Source organism: Bufo gargarizans, chromosome 5 (genome assembly GCF_014858855.1).
Source record: "Bufo gargarizans isolate SCDJY-AF-19 chromosome 5, ASM1485885v1, whole genome shotgun sequence".
NCBI lineage: Eukaryota > Metazoa > Chordata > Amphibia > Anura > Bufonidae > Bufo > Bufo gargarizans.
This window is the reverse complement of record NC_058084.1, coordinates 384362279-384378202: the sequence shown is the minus strand read 5'-3', so window position 1 is coordinate 384378202 and position 15924 is coordinate 384362279.

Below are 15924 nucleotides of genomic sequence, written 5' to 3'. Positions count from 1 at the left end.
CAAATCACACAGTGTGAGGTCACAGCGCCCCGACATCCTCACACTGTGCGCAGTCACAGCACAGCGAGCAGCCGAGGACCAGGAAGCCATGAGTACAGAGTCGGGGGAGCGCTGCATTCACCTCTTCCTGGTCCTCCTGTATGAATGAGCGCTTCCATAAGGGATGCACTCATCGGTATTCACCCCATAAGACTCACTGACATTTCCCCCCTCCCCCCACACTTTGGAGGAAAAAAGTGTGTCTTATAGGGTGAAAAATAAGGTAGATTTACTAATGTGTCTGCACCTAAAATCTGTCTAAAATGTGATGCAATTTTGGCATCATTTGGTGCAACTAGGTTTTCTAAATCTTTTTCTGACTTGCTCAACAAGTGGGTGGGCCTTAGCCAGAAAGGGGCGTGCCCTAGAAGAAGACATTTCGCACCAAATTGGCACTAAAATTGTTAAAGTTGGTTAGCGTTAAACAAAAGTGTCTCTCCCTGCAACACATTTATCATCTAGGCTGAGCCCCTGTGATGAATCTGATGCAGGTCTGGACAGCAACACGCGGATCCACAAAATACAGATGACGTCCATGTTGCATCCATTTTTTTTTTCTAACAGAGCCATTAACTTCAATGGATCCGTGAACTGCATTTTGCTGCCAAGTACAGGACATGTTCTACCCCTTGTGGAACAGACATACGGATGCGGAAAGCACTCGGATGTCATCTGTGTGACTCCTGCATCCGTATGTCCGTTCTGCATATGTCCTCATACAGTAAGATAAATACAGTCGTGTGAATGCACTCTTATGGGATTACTAAATCTGAACCAAAAAGTTGTAACCTGACACTATGCTAGCTGCCTGTAATCACCACTAGGAGGAGCTAATTGAAGACAGAATGATACAGATCCAATTGAGCCCGATAATACCTACATGTGCCTTCTAGTAATGATGTGTAATTTACTGCAGCAATCAGATGCTACATTGTAACGAGTCAGATTTTCATGCAGTTTACTTAATGTGCATTTTGTGAGACGCTGTGCATTTTTTTAAAACTGGAGCATGGCCTTGAGGACTTTTGGCAGTTTTTTTTAAGCCCTAGATCATGCTTTCTCTCCCAACTTATGAAATGCGGATTTAGCTGCATTTTGATATGAAGAGATTGTGGATGGATCAGAAATCTCCCTTGATCAGAAGTGTGTGTTTTTTATTCGCATGACTCATAGTAATTAATAATTTACGGACGTGTCAGGATTTTGCTGCAATTCAGTCTGTAGTTACTTTATAATGACATACTCCTCAGACTACTACACACTACGACCACCATGATACCAAGAGCTTTATACAGGATAAGACACAACAGGATACACTACTGTGTGTCCTCATATGAATGTCCCCACAGCCAGCAAATATGGATTTTTGAAAATGTATTTTATTGTTATATAGTTTCTGGCGCCACAACTGCCTGAAGTAGCTGATCAGTGGGGGTGTCGGGAGTCGGATACTGATCTGATATTGATGACCTTTCTTGTAGGTCATCTTGTAGGTATCAGTCGGAACCAAACCCGAGTTTGTTTCCAAGTTTTAAAGTGGTTTTCCACTTTAAAAATCAATTACTGAAGTTATTCAATGAAGTCACGCGCAACTTTGCAAATAACTAACTTCGGCTCATCGGAGCCCATACATTTTAATACTGTACGGAGATGTATCTTTGTACAGTATTAATCCGAAGTGAACGAAGCGACTTCAGTTGTAATATCTGAAGCTCGCTTTGCTCATCACTAGTATTGACGGCCACAGGTGCAAGTTTTATTGATGATTTTATTTTAATGAGTCAACTTTTCCTGTGTCATAGAGACATATCAAACATTTAGAGACCCCCCACGAACCCTAGAAGGAGGGGAGAGAAGCCCGCGCATAGCATCTCATTGCTGCATGAGACGGGCTGTATAGAAGTCTCTGAGGCCATCTTGATTCCATTCTTTGCTGTCACGGCCATGGTTATGGTCGTGACTCCTGAACCGCATGCGGTTGTCAGCGGTCTTTGGTTCAGTTGTCAATCACAGGTGAGGGCTGTGGTATTTGCCTCACCTGTGGTTGCCACTGGCAACAGTATGTATGTGGCAGCATAGCAGTCTGAGCTGTGTCATGGCAGCTTGCTATGTTGTGCATGCGGTTGTGTGGGATTTGTGTGTATGTGTGCACTTGGTTTTATGTTATTGTGTGCACTTCCCCTTTAAGTGGTGTTTTCCCTTCCCTGATGTTGGAAGGGTTAACTCCCTTTCTGTGTGTATGAGACACTGGGTGTGTCTGTGTGGGTGTGGCCTCCTAGGCCTATAAAGCCTCAGTGTGTGGCATGTGTCAGTGGGTTGCTTCAGCCATGCTTAGCTGGAGCAGCCTCCTGTGTATATCATCTGCCAGTGGGGGCCACCCTTGTGGTCATAGGTTTATCTGTGAAGTTTATGTCTTGATGTTCAGTAGATTTTTTTCTTTGTCTCTGTTTATTGCAACTACGGATGTCCTGGTTACCTGTGTGATATGTGTACTGTGTCCTCTAGTTGTTCTGTGGACATTAGTAGTGCATGCATGGGTTCCAGTCAGCGTGGCTGTGACAGGTACGTGTGGAACTAGTAGTTAGCCTGTCATATCTGTATGTTGTATGTGTTTCCCCATTCCTTGCAGCTTGGCCAGTGAGACCCCTGTTCCTCTGTGTCCAGAAGGAACAGGCCGTCTTACCCTGACTCCTAGTTCAGGGACCGGTCGGAGGGTGAGTTAGGGATCCGAGGTTCCTGAGCATGGGCCCTCCTACCTTCAAGGTCGGCCCATGCAGCTAGGAGTTAGGGTCAGGTTAGGGACGCTTTAGGAGGTGACCTCTAATCCTGTCGTCCTGGCCGAGCAGCCTAACATCTTCTGGCATCGCACGGCTGAGGGTTTTCCCCATCCTCAGCCGTGACATTTGCACAGCAGAGAAAGAACCCTCTTATGTGCGTGCTTCTGTCCCATCGTTCTAGGAATTGGTGTGGGTCTTAGCACACAGATCCCCACCGATCTCAACTTCTGTCTCTATGACATATCAATGTTTTTTTTTAAGTTTGTGACCCTTTAAGCCAAAGTCAGCCAAAAGGAGATAAAGTACTAAGGGAAGATACTACTTCTCTTTTTTTAAATCAATCCCTTGTTTTGACTTCAGAAACAAAAAAAAATTGAAGATGTGGCTGTACCCTCACACTCTAACAATAAGTTATGTAGGTGTTATTTAGGCACATCAACTATTAAAGGGGTTTTCCAGGTTCAGAGCTGAACCCGGACAAACCCATAATTTCACCCATGCAGCCCCCTGACATTTCATGCTCCGATGAGCTGGATCGTGCAGGGCAAGGGCTCTTTTGTTTACAATAAAACACTGCCGGGCGGAAGCTTCTGCTCGGCAATGTGTTCGGTGAGGTCACCGGCTCTGATAGGCGGGCTTTAGTCCTGCCCTAGCTGTTTTACAGGCTAGGGCAGCGCCAAAGCCCGCCCATCAGTGCTGATGTCGTCACTGGGCTCACTGCTGGACAGAAGCCTTCGCCTGGCAGCCCTAAGGAGAGTCTGGTACGTCACCGGAACAAAAAAAAAAATGCCTTTGCCCGGCGCGATTTAGCACAGGGCAAAGGAGAGCATCTGAGCATGAACTGCTCCGATACTCAAGTCAGAGGGGCTGCCTGGGTGAAAATGGCCATATAATATGTTAAATAAAAGGTATGACAAGGACAACTGTTTTCTAATTGGTTCTTGGAATTAAGCTGGTCATAGACATGAGATGTCAGTGGGTGGACATTTTGGCAGACATATATCTCATATCTATAGCTAGCTATTAAAGTGCTGTCCTGTTTAGAAAAATACTCAATTTTCAAATACCTAGTGAGGAATCTGGGTTAAGAGTTTCCCATTCAGGTTCCCTCATCTATCAACCAGAGTGGAGAGTGGCTACAAAGAGGGTCTCTAGAGGATCTGACATGTCCATACATTACATAAATAGCCCAGTAAGAACAGCAAAATGCTTTTTTCCTTGTGGGGTGCTGCACTCAGCATATCATCATGGAGGCCTTCTATAAAAAAGGAACTGTCCAAAGCTGAAAAAAACTTGAAGAGCAATATAAGTGAAAAAACTAGACCGTTAGATTGAATTTTATTTTACAGGGAGTCTATAAGGTTACTGAAAACTTAGAAACAACCCTTAGCAGTTAGTGCCATCCATGGGAAATGCTATGCAAATATGGATCTGGGCTCCTGCCAGCTACCCATTGAACGATGAATACCAGTGCCCCAGTCTCTGAATAGATTTGCAGATAAAATCAAGTCTCTGTTCCCTTTATGCAAACAGTGTAGGTGATGTATCTGCCATAAACTGCCCTGTCAATATTTTCTAACTATTTCTGGTCCTCAGGCAGGGTTCTGGTTCTCCTTAAGAAGATCAGCTGTGTATGGTTTAGCACTGCTCCATGGGGGGGGGGGGAAAGTATGCAACCTTCTGGAAGTGGCTCCCTATGAGTCAAAATCCAACTTTTTAACAAGCCTTGGGACATGACAAGGGAAAAGACAGCTGTTTCTGGATGCTTGCACCTGACCAGTATGGAGTAGGATTCTGGCTGGCTGAGTGCGATCCCTTGAACGCAGCTTAGGCGGTGTACTGGCTCTCCTTATAGAGACCATCTGTGTATGGAGACTTTTTAGCAGTGCTCTATGGAAAGAGCTGCAAAGAGTTATCGCCAAAGGAAAGAGAACCATCTCACTACTTCTAGAAGGTGGCGCTAGAAGGTGGTGTTATGACGGATCCGGTTGCATTATCTGTAACATAGCCAAGACGGATCCGTCATGAACTCCATTGAAAGTCAATGGAGGACGGATCCGTTTTCTATTGTGGCAGAGAAAACGGATCCATCCCCATTGACTTGCATTGGGGGTCATGCCGGATCTGTCTTTCTCCGCATCCCATTACTGAAAGCAAACTACAACATGTTGCGGTATGAGAACGCAACTAAACGGAACGGAATGCATTTTGGAGCACTCCATTCTGTTCAGTTCTGTCCCCATTGACAATGAATGGGGACAAGACTGAAGCGTTTTTTTCCCAGTATTGAGCACCTATGACGGATCTCAATACCGGAAAACTAAAACGCTAGTGTGAAAGTAGCCTAAGGTAGAAAAACCATGTGTGATCTACAACGTGTGCAGGTAGCCTTACAAGTGCATGCTCTGAGAAGCTATCGGCACATCTGCACAGTACAGGATAGTCTTACATGGAATGACTTGCTTTATCTGAACATTTTAGAGTTACAATGATGGGGGCAACCATGGTAAGTTAAAACTATTGTAACTTGAGACCATAAATTCATGGAAAACTAGTGATTGGTTTCAAAAACCCCAAACGACAACCTAAAATAATAAAAAATTAAGCTTAAAGAAAACGAATCAGCAAACTAATACAGATATAGCAAGTCCTTACTTATAAACATCAGAGAGAACAGCTGAAAGCTGTAAATCACTTTCTATGTAGAGGAGAGGAGCTACTTCAGGGTTCTGTGCAGTACACAGCATTCCAAAAATGACTTGCAGCCGCCCCCTCACCTGGTGTCTGAAGGAGCAACTCGTCTGGGCAAAGGTAAAGATCAGCACAAAACGGTTCCACAATGTACTGAAAAAAGTCGCCAAATGCACATCAGTCATGCAAGTGTTTTACCAATGTCCATGTGGATCTTTTAACTAATCACATGTGCCATACACAGCAGATACCCGAAGGCAGAGTCCTTGATCAGCGATAACACCGATCACAGACATTTTAAAGCAACAGATGCTGTGGTCAATTGCACACACAGCATCTGAGTGGTCTTTTCCTGGGAGCCGAGATCAAGAGAGCTGTTCAGCTGCTATGGCAGCCTTCTGAAGGCTCCAATGGCTGCCACAACAAAGTTCTTATTGAGCTCTACCTGTGGCATGGATCTATAGGAACATAGTGAATCTCCCATAGGCTGCAATGTTAAATCATTGCAGTCTATGGGACAAGCAATCAGATGATAAAGGGATTCTCCTGGATTTATAATATTGATGACCTATCCTCGGGATAGTAAAAGCACAGCACCAATGCCCAATTCTATGACTTTTCAATGCAAGGTTTCCACTGCTGCTGGATTGAAGGGTGGTCGTAATCATGGAAATTAGCAGTGTATAATGGGCTGAAAAAAATCAAGCCAGCAAGCATCATGAACAATCAAAATACATTAGTAAGTGGCTTGTATTAACTTTCTCTACATAATAAATGCCACTTGCTGAAGGACTGTTGGTGGCTGAACTGGGTGTAGTCCGATAACAAGGCAGGTCAGTGAACGCAGACAGCAGGGCTGACTTTGATAGCAGAATGCCATGTTTCAAAGAGTGTGACAAAAAGTAAGTCACTTCTTTGTTATTTTAAGGCTAATTTAACACGAGCGTGTCCACTGAGGGAAAAACGCTTTGTGTGTGAGCATGATTTCCCCTAATGGACACTTCTCCTGTACAGGACTTCACGACATCATAATAATTTATAATGCTGTATGTCGCTGCCTGACCCCCACTGTACTCATTTGTACTGACGGCATTATGTGAGTACAAATCAATACAGCAGAGGTCGGGCAGAGACACACAGCATTCTAAATTATTATAAGGGCTCATACACACAGCAAAAAGTGTTTCGCGGTCCACAAATCGCAGATCTAAAAAACACGGATCCCGGTCAAGGGCATGCCACCATTTATGTTTTTTTACTTTTGTAGAAATGTCCTATCCTTGTCCGCAAAATGGATAAGAATAGGACATGTTACTTTTTTTTGCGGGGCAGCAGAACGGACGTGTGGATGTGATTAACATTGGGGATCTGAGTTGAGGTTTGATTAACATTGGGAGTCTGATCTGAGGTCTGATACAAACATATTTTTTTCTTATTTCCGTCCTCTAAAACATAGGTGCAGCTTATAGGGTGAAAAATATGGTAGTTTAACAATTAAGGCTGTAACATGCCTCCCAAGTTATGGTGCAACCACATACCGTATTTTTCGCCCCATAAGATGCACCCCCCCCCCCCCCCAAAGTAGGGGGAAAATGCCCCTGCGTCTTATGGGGCGAATACTAATGAGCATTTCCATTATGGAAGCGCTCATTAGTACCGGAGGACCAGGAAGCGGTGAAGGCTCTGTACTCACCACTTCCTGGTCCTCAGCTGTCGGCTGTGCAGTGGCTGCGCACAGCGTGAGGGTGCTCTGTGACCTCACTCTGTGCACGTCAGATCACAGCACAGCCGACAGAGGAGGAAGAAGAAGAGCGCTGGAGCAGAGGAGCAGCAGCTTCCGGAGCAGGAGAGGTTTATTTTATAAAACATGAGGCAATATGGGGCTGCTGGGGGGTAATCTGAGGCAATATGGGGCTGCTGGGGGGTGATCTGAGGCAATATGGGGCTGCTGGGGGCTGATCTGAGGCAATGGGAGATAATATGAGAGGCAATGGGGGCTATTGAGGGCTGATATGAGGCAATAGGGCTGATAGGAGACTGCTGGGGGCTGATGAGAGGCATAGGGCTCTTATCTGAGGTCTGATTAACATTGGGGGTCTGATTGGGGGTCTGACCTGAGGTCTAATTAAAAATATTTTTTTTATTGTCCTCCTCTAAAACCTAGGTGTGTCTTATGGGCCGGTGCGTCTTATAGGGCGAAAAATACGGTAACCACCAAGAAATGCCACATGCCCTATGAAACGGTTCAGATACATGAACTCTAGAAACTCCTCAGCCACACCCTGCCAGAAATAGTTTATCTACATGCTCCCTAGAAACATCTCATTTGCCAGCCCCCCAGAAAAAGCTCTACTACATGTCGCCATCTTCAGAAATACTCGCCACCCATCTCCAATCTCCTACTGATAAGCTGGCAGCCACAATGCTGGCTTTCAGCCTAACAAAAAGTCATGCATGCCAAACTTTTTTCCAGCCAAAATACGGTATTTATGCTAGAAAGTGGCTAGATCTCCATCAGAACCTATTTAATTTGGCAGTTTGTGGCATTATCCCACTGTAGCGTATACAGTGATCTTGCTGGATTTCGCAACGTGGTTGTGAATTTTAACCGTAAGGCCTCATATACAGGACCGCATTATTATTTTTTGTTTTTTTTGCAGATTGCAAGAGGACCCATTAATTTCTATGGGGCCACAAAAATGCAGACAGCACATGGATGTCATGCGTGCGTAGGGTGGCCACACGTCTCGTTTTAGGCCGGACAGTCCGTTTTTCTGGCTCCCTGTCCTCCGTCTGGCGCAGGGCCTGAACGGAGAAGCGCCTCGGGCTGCCCCAACTCACCTTCCATTCAGAAAGTTCTTCCCTCTCCTCCTTCCCATTTTACCCCCCCCCCCCCCCAATTGCCCATGATGGGGGCGTGGCTTCCCTGAGCCCGGGCGTGGCTTATGCATTTGGGGGCATGATTGGTGAGGGTTGGCTTTCTGGGATGAAGCCAGTGGCCACCCTATGCGTGTGGCCATTCCTCGAATTATAGAACAGGTCCTATTCTTGTTTGCAAAGCAGACATAATGCCAATAGGCATTTCTATAATAGGGACCGAGGAAAGAGCGGGATGCACACGGCCGCTATCCTTATACTGCAGATCTATGGTTTGCAGACTGTAAATAGTCAGTGGCCATGTGCATGAGGCCTTATAAAATACAAATAAAGCCATAATGATGGGTAACAACATTATGTGTATCAGTAACATCTCACAGCATGCAGACTGCCAGCGCTGCATTTATATGAGCAGTTTGCAGAGTCAGAATGAGCTGGCCCTGACGGTTCGTCAGAGATGTTTTATTTAGCTCTAAATGAGTTCAGAAAACAAATATTGCATTAAATTTTAATCGATGAATAATGCATTATATATCGCATGAAAAACAACCTCAGAACCGAGACATGACTCCACTGGAAGTTCATGATAAATCGAATGAGGCAAGTTAATAAGGCAAATGTGCTTAGTCAGGCAGATTTACTAATCATGTCGAATCTTTACACAGCATAAACAGTCTACAGATGTGCCAGATTTATCCCAGTGGTTCAGGCTGGATGAGGAATTTGGGGCATCTTTAGACACTTTTGTCTAACTTTACACCACTTATTGGTAAGCTTAGTGTACTTTGTGCCAATTTTCAGCACAGCGCGCATCTTAAGTCACACCCCTTCCTTGCTAAGTAAGGCATACAAAGTGTCTAAAACATGTAAGCCCTGATTTATCAAACCTTTCTGTCTTTATTTTGGAGTAAATTGCGACTTTTCTGCAATTTCACTCATAAGACGCACTTATTGATAGTCTGTGACAGGCCAAAGTTATTTTTTGCTCCTGCTAAGGCTTCGTTCACATCTCCCTTAGGAGATTCCGCAGAGTGTTTCGACACAGAGCAGCCGGCGGCATCTCACAGGATCCAGCGTTGCCAGGACCGCTACTCCACTGCCAGATCCCCATTGACTGCAATGAGGTCCAGCGGTGATCCGACCAATTTTTCGCCATAAATGCCAGGTTTCGGCCAGACAAAAACCGTGGCATGCAACAGTTTTTTGTCTGGCCGGCAGCCGGCATTTGGGCTGGATCAGGCAGCCGGATATCCTAAATGGAGATGTGAACACAGCCTAAGTCACTTTCAGAAATTCAGTTTGTGGGCGTTCCTGTGGATTATGTTGGTTTTTGGACTTATTTATCATATGGAAAGTCCCGAAAAATTGTCTCAACTGCACTCCACTCCTCCTTAGGCCTTATTCACACGTCCGTGTCTGTAACAATATCAGTGATAAGATGGTCAGTGGATAATCCATAAGGGATCCATGTTTGGTCCATGTGTCCATTTTTGCCCTCTGTGTGTAAAAAAATTAATTTCCAGAGCATCTATCGGTGGTCCATGAAAAATATCACGAACCCATAAACTATAGTGAGTGTGATGGATCCGTAAACACGGACAAAAATAGGGCATGCTTCCGTGGTGTAACCCTGGACCCCCGGATACTGGTAAACCACAAATGTGTGGACACACACAGTAAAAGGCTATAGGTTTGTGTGATGTCTGTGGAGACAATGTCAATGTAATTATGTGAGCTTACCGCAATGTAATTTTGCACTACAAGATGGCTGGGAGATTTTTGGATCTTAATACAGTCATAATGCAGGTTGCACTAATGATTCTGAACCCACATAATGTTAAGGTTTCCTTATATCTGTGTGGGAGATTTATCAAAACTGGTGTAAAGGAAAACTGGCTTAGTTGCCCATAGCAACCAATCAAATTCCACCTTTCATTTTTCAGAGGTCCTTTTTAAAATGAAAGGTGAAATCTGATTGGTTACTACGGGCAACTGAGCCAGTTTTCCTTTACACCAGTTTTGGTCTCCCCCTATGTCTTTCAATAACTGTGGGGGAGATTTATAAAAACTGGCCGACCCAGAGCAACCAGATTCCACCTTTCATTTTCCAATAGAGCCCTGAAAAATGAAAGGTGGAATATGATTGGTTGCTATGGGCAACTAAGTCAATTTGAACCAGTTTTGATAAATCTCCCCCTATGTTTGCGTCACAGTTTTGAAAGCTCCCTCTTTATTTTCCTTTAACCCCTTAGGCCCCTTTCACACGGGCGAGAATTCCATGCGGGTGCAATGCGTGAGGTGAACACATTGCACCCACACTGAATCCGGACCCATTCACTCCAATGGGGCTGTGCACATGAGCAGTGATTTTCACGCATCACTTGTTAAAATCGCAGCATGCTCTATATTGTGCGTTTTTCCCGCAACGCAGGCCCCATAGAAGTGAATGGGGCTGCGTGAAAATCGCAAGCATCCACAAGCAAGTGCGGATGCGGTGCGATTTTCACGCATGGTTGCTAGGTGATGATTGGGATGGGGACCCGATCTTTAGTATTCTCTCTTATAACATGGTTATAAGGAAAAATAATAGCATTCTTAATACAGAATGCTAAGTAAATTAGGGATGGAGGGGTTAAAAAAAATAAAATAAAAAAAAGTAACTCACCTCATCCGGCTCGTCTTCTTTCTTCTTCTTTGAAGACCTGGGAGGAAAAGGACCTTTGGTGACATCACTGCGCTCATAACATGGTCCATCACCATGTTATAAGGGAAAATAATAAAATCTACACAACACCGATCCCAAACCCGAATTTCTGTGAAGAAGTCTGGTTCGGGTCTGGGTATGAAACATGCCGATTTTTCTCACGCGCGTGCAAAACGCATTAAAACGCTTTGCACCCGCGCTAAAAAATTGCGCTTTTTACCGCAACACACCCACATCTTTTCCCGCAATGCCTATGTGAAACCAGCCTTAAGGACCCAGCCAATTTTTCTTTTAGATTTTTCCTTTCTGTTAACATAACAGGATGAAGGCTTTATTTATTTTTTGTAGGACACGTATTTTTTTATGGAAACTTTTAAATTACAATATCATGTATTGAAGAATGGGGGAAAAATCCTTTGTGAGGTGAAATTTTTTATTTTTATTTTTTTATACATTTTATTACTGTAAATTTGATCACTTATTCCATAGTACGGCATACATATTAGGACATCGTCAGACATCATCCACAACTCCATCCTCCGTCAGGCAAAACTCCATCAGCCCTCAGACATCAGACAAAACTCCGTCCTCCGTCAGGCAAAACTCCATCAGCCCTCAGACATCAGACAAAACTCCGTCCTCCGTCAGGCAAAACTCCATCAGACATCAGACAAAACTCCGTCCTCCCTAACTCAAAATACGCCCTACTACACACACTCTTCACCTGACGGAGCTGCTAGCTGCTGGAGAGGCAAAGGACCTGTGATGACATCATGACCATGTGACGAGTCACGTGTGTGGGAGGGGTCAGATGTGCACAGCAGCTGGTAGAGTGTACAGAACAGTAGCCATCAAATAGAGCTCTGTACTAGAGATGTGTGTGTAACCTGCATGTAGCAGAGCTGTGTACTGTGTTACAGAGATGTATGTGTAACCTGCAGGTAGCAGAGCTGTATGTGTAACCTGCAGGTAGCAGAGCTGTGTACTGTGTAGCAGATCTGTATGTGTAACCTGCAGGTAGCAGAGCTGTGTACTGTGTTACAGAGATGTATGTGTAACCTGCATGTAGCAGAGCTGTGTTACAGAGATGTATGTGTAACCTGCAGGTAGCAGATCTGTATGTGTAACCTGCATGTAGCAGAGCTGTGTACTGTGTTACAGAGATGTACGTGTAACCTGCAGGTAGCAGAGCTGTGTACTGTGTAGCAGATCTGTATGTGTAACCTGCAGGTAGCAGTGCTGTGTACTGTGTAGCAGAGCTGTATGTGTAACCTGCATGTAGCAGAGCTGTGTACTGTGTTACAGAGATGTATGTGTAACCTGCAGGTAGCAGAGCTGTGTACTGTGTAGCAGATCTGTATGTGTAACCTGCATGTAGCAGAGCTGTGTACTGTGTAGCAGAGCTGTATGTGTAACCTGCATGTAGCAGAGCTGTGTACTGTGTAGCACTGCTGTATGTGTAACCTGCATGTAGCAGAGCTGTGTACTGTGTAGCAGAGCTGTATGTGTAACCTGCATGTAGCAGAGCTGTGTACTGTGTAGCAGAGCTGTATGTGTAACCTGCATGTAGCAGAGCTGTGTACTGTGTAGCAGAGCTGTATGTGTAACCTGCATGTAGCAGAGCTGTGTACTGTGTAGCAGAGCTGTATGTGTAACCTGCATGTAGCAGAGCTGTGTACTGTGTTACAGAGATGTATGTGTAACCTGCAGGTAGCAGAGCTGTATGTGTAACCTGCAGGTAGCAGAGCTGTGTACTGTGTAGCAGATCTGTATGTGTAACCTGCAGGTAGCAGAGCTGTGTACTGTGTTACAGAGATGTATGTGTAACCTGCATGTAGCAGAGCTGTGTTACAGAGATGTATGTGTAACCTGCAGGTAGCAGATCTGTATGTGTAACCTGCATGTAGCAGAGCTGTGTACTGTGTTACAGAGATGTACGTGTAACCTGCAGGTAGCAGAGCTGTGTACTGTGTAGCAGATCTGTATGTGTAACCTGCAGGTAGCAGTGCTGTGTACTGTGTAGCAGAGCTGTATGTGTAACCTGCATGTAGCAGAGCTGTGTACTGTGTTACAGAGATGTATGTGTAACCTGCAGGTAGCAGAGCTGTGTACTGTGTAGCAGATCTGTATGTGTAACCTGCATGTAGCAGAGCTGTGTACTGTGTAGCAGAGCTGTATGTGTAACCTGCATGTAGCAGAGCTGTGTACTGTGTAGCACTGCTGTATGTGTAACCTGCATGTAGCAGAGCTGTGTACTGTGTAGCAGAGCTGTATGTGTAACCTGCATGTAGCAGAGCTGTGTACTGTGTAGCAGAGCTGTATGTGTAACCTGCATGTAGCAGAGCTGTGTACTGTGTAGCAGATCTGTATGTGTAACCTGCATGTAGCAGAGCTGTGTACTGTGTAGCAGAGCTGTATGTGTAACCTGCATGTAGCAGAGCTGTGTACTGTGTTACAGAGATGTATGTGTAACCTGCAGGTAGCAGAGCTGTATGTGTAACCTGCAGGTAGCAGAGCTGTGTACTGTGTAGCAGATCTGTATGTGTAACCTGCAGGTAGCAGAGCTGTGTACTGTGTTACAGAGATGTATGTGTAACCTGCATGTAGCAGAGCTGTGTACTGTGTTACAGAGATGTACGTGTAACCTGCAGGTAGCAGAGCTGTGTACTGTGTAGCAGATCTGTATGTGTAACCTGCAGGTAGCAGAGCTGTGTACTGTGTAGCAGAGCTGTATGTGTAACCTGCATGTAGCAGAGCTGTGTACTGTGTAGCAGAGCTGTATGTGTAACCTGCATGTAGCAGAGCTGTGTACTGTGTAGCACTGCTGTATGTGTAACCTGCATGTAGCAGAGCTGTGTACTGTGTAGCAGAGCTGTATGTGTAACCTGCATGTAGCAGAGCTGTGTACTGTGTAGCAGAGCTGTATGTGTAACCTGCATGTAGCAGAGCTGTGTACTGTGTAGCAGAGCTGTATGTGTAACCTGCATGTAGCAGAGCTGTGTACTGTGTAGCACTGCTGTATGTGTAACCTGCATGTAGCAGAGCTGTGTACTGTGTAGCAGAGCTGTATGTGTAACCTGCATGTAGCAGAGCTGTGTACTGTGTAGCAGAGCTGTATGTGTAACCTGCATGTAGCAGAGCTGTGTACTGTGTAGCAGAGCTGTATGTGTAACCTGCATGTAGCAGAGCTGTGTACTGTGTAGCAGAGCTGTATGTGTAATCTGCATGTATCAGAGCTGTGTGCTGTGTAGCGGAGCTGTATGTGCAACATGTAGCAGTGCTGTGTACTGTGTTACAGAGATGTGTGTGTAACCGCATGTAGCAGAGCTTTTTACTGTGTAACAGAGATGTGTGTGTAACCTGGGAACTATAAAAAAAGTGTAAAATAAAACATAAAAATTCAGATCACCCCCCTTTTCCCAAAATGAAAATAAAAAAAACTAAAAAAATACACATCATGGGTGTCGCAATGTGTAAAAACACCCATTGTATAAAAATATATTCCCCATACGGCAAACTGCAAAACAGAAGAAAAAAAAGAGTCCAAATGTCCGATTCGCCATTTTTGGTCGCTTCATTTGCTACAAAAATGTAAATAAAAAGTGATCAAAAAGTCTTAAACACCCCAGAATGGTATCAGTGAAAAGTTCAGATTGCCCCGCAAAAAATTAGCCCCCATCCAGCTCTGTACACATAATTACAAAAAAGTTATAGAGCTTAAAATATGATGACAAAAAAAAAATCTGATTCTGTAAATCTCCTGTCACTCCGAGTTACTCAGAATTGGTAACCCCAACTAATAAATACATGCAACTTGAATGCATATATGCCGCTTCACACAGATCACAAGTGTTAGGCCTCTTGCACATGAACGTTGTTGGTCCATTCCGTGCATTGGGGACAGCAATTTGCAGTCCCCAATGCACGGGCAACGTGCGTGCAGCGGCCGGGACAGATCCAGACCCATTCAACTTGAATGGGTCCGTGAATATGTTCTACTTTTTTGCTGTGCGGAGGCACGGCCAGAAACACCACGGAAGCACTCTGTAGTGCTTCTGTGGGGATCCGATCCGTGTTTCTGTTCCGTTCAAGTAAATGGGTCGACATCACGGATGCGGGATGCACACGGCTGGTGCCCTGTGTATTGCGGAACCGCCGTATGTGGTCCACAATATGACCACAGGCACACAGCGGCCATGTGCAAGAGGCCTTACAAAGATGGGATTTATGGTGCACATCCTCTTGTGCTTCCCATATTCCACAGATTTAGATCACACAGCTACTTACAGTTGTGCTGATAAGTTTACATACCCTTGCAGAATTTATGATTTCTTAAAGGGGTATTCTCATCTTCCCTTTTTCATACTTACCTTCCTTGAGCGTGACGTTCACTTCCTGTATTCTTCTCCCGGCCGGGCCGCGCAATATCCTGAACGCGCACAGCGCCGCGCATGGTGACTTATTCCTGGCCTGTATAGTACAGAGCCGGCGTGCGCATTCGCGGCTCTGTACTATACTGGCCAGGAAGAAGTCATCATGGCGCATGCGCGGCGGCATGTGCGTTCAGGACTATGCGCGGCCCAGCCGGGAGAGAATTTTCCGTCTTCTGCGCAAGCGTGGCCCGGCTGGATTCGACAGGAGAGGTGGCCGTGACCAGGGGAGACCAAAGACAACATCAGGTAAGAGGGGACTTATTTTCTAAAAAAGGATGGGAATTGGGTAATAAAATGTATTTAGAAAAATTATCACTGTCAAATCATTAACAGATTTACCAGTGATCATTAAGATGAGAATACCCTTTAACCATTGTTCAGAGAATATGAATGATAACACGGA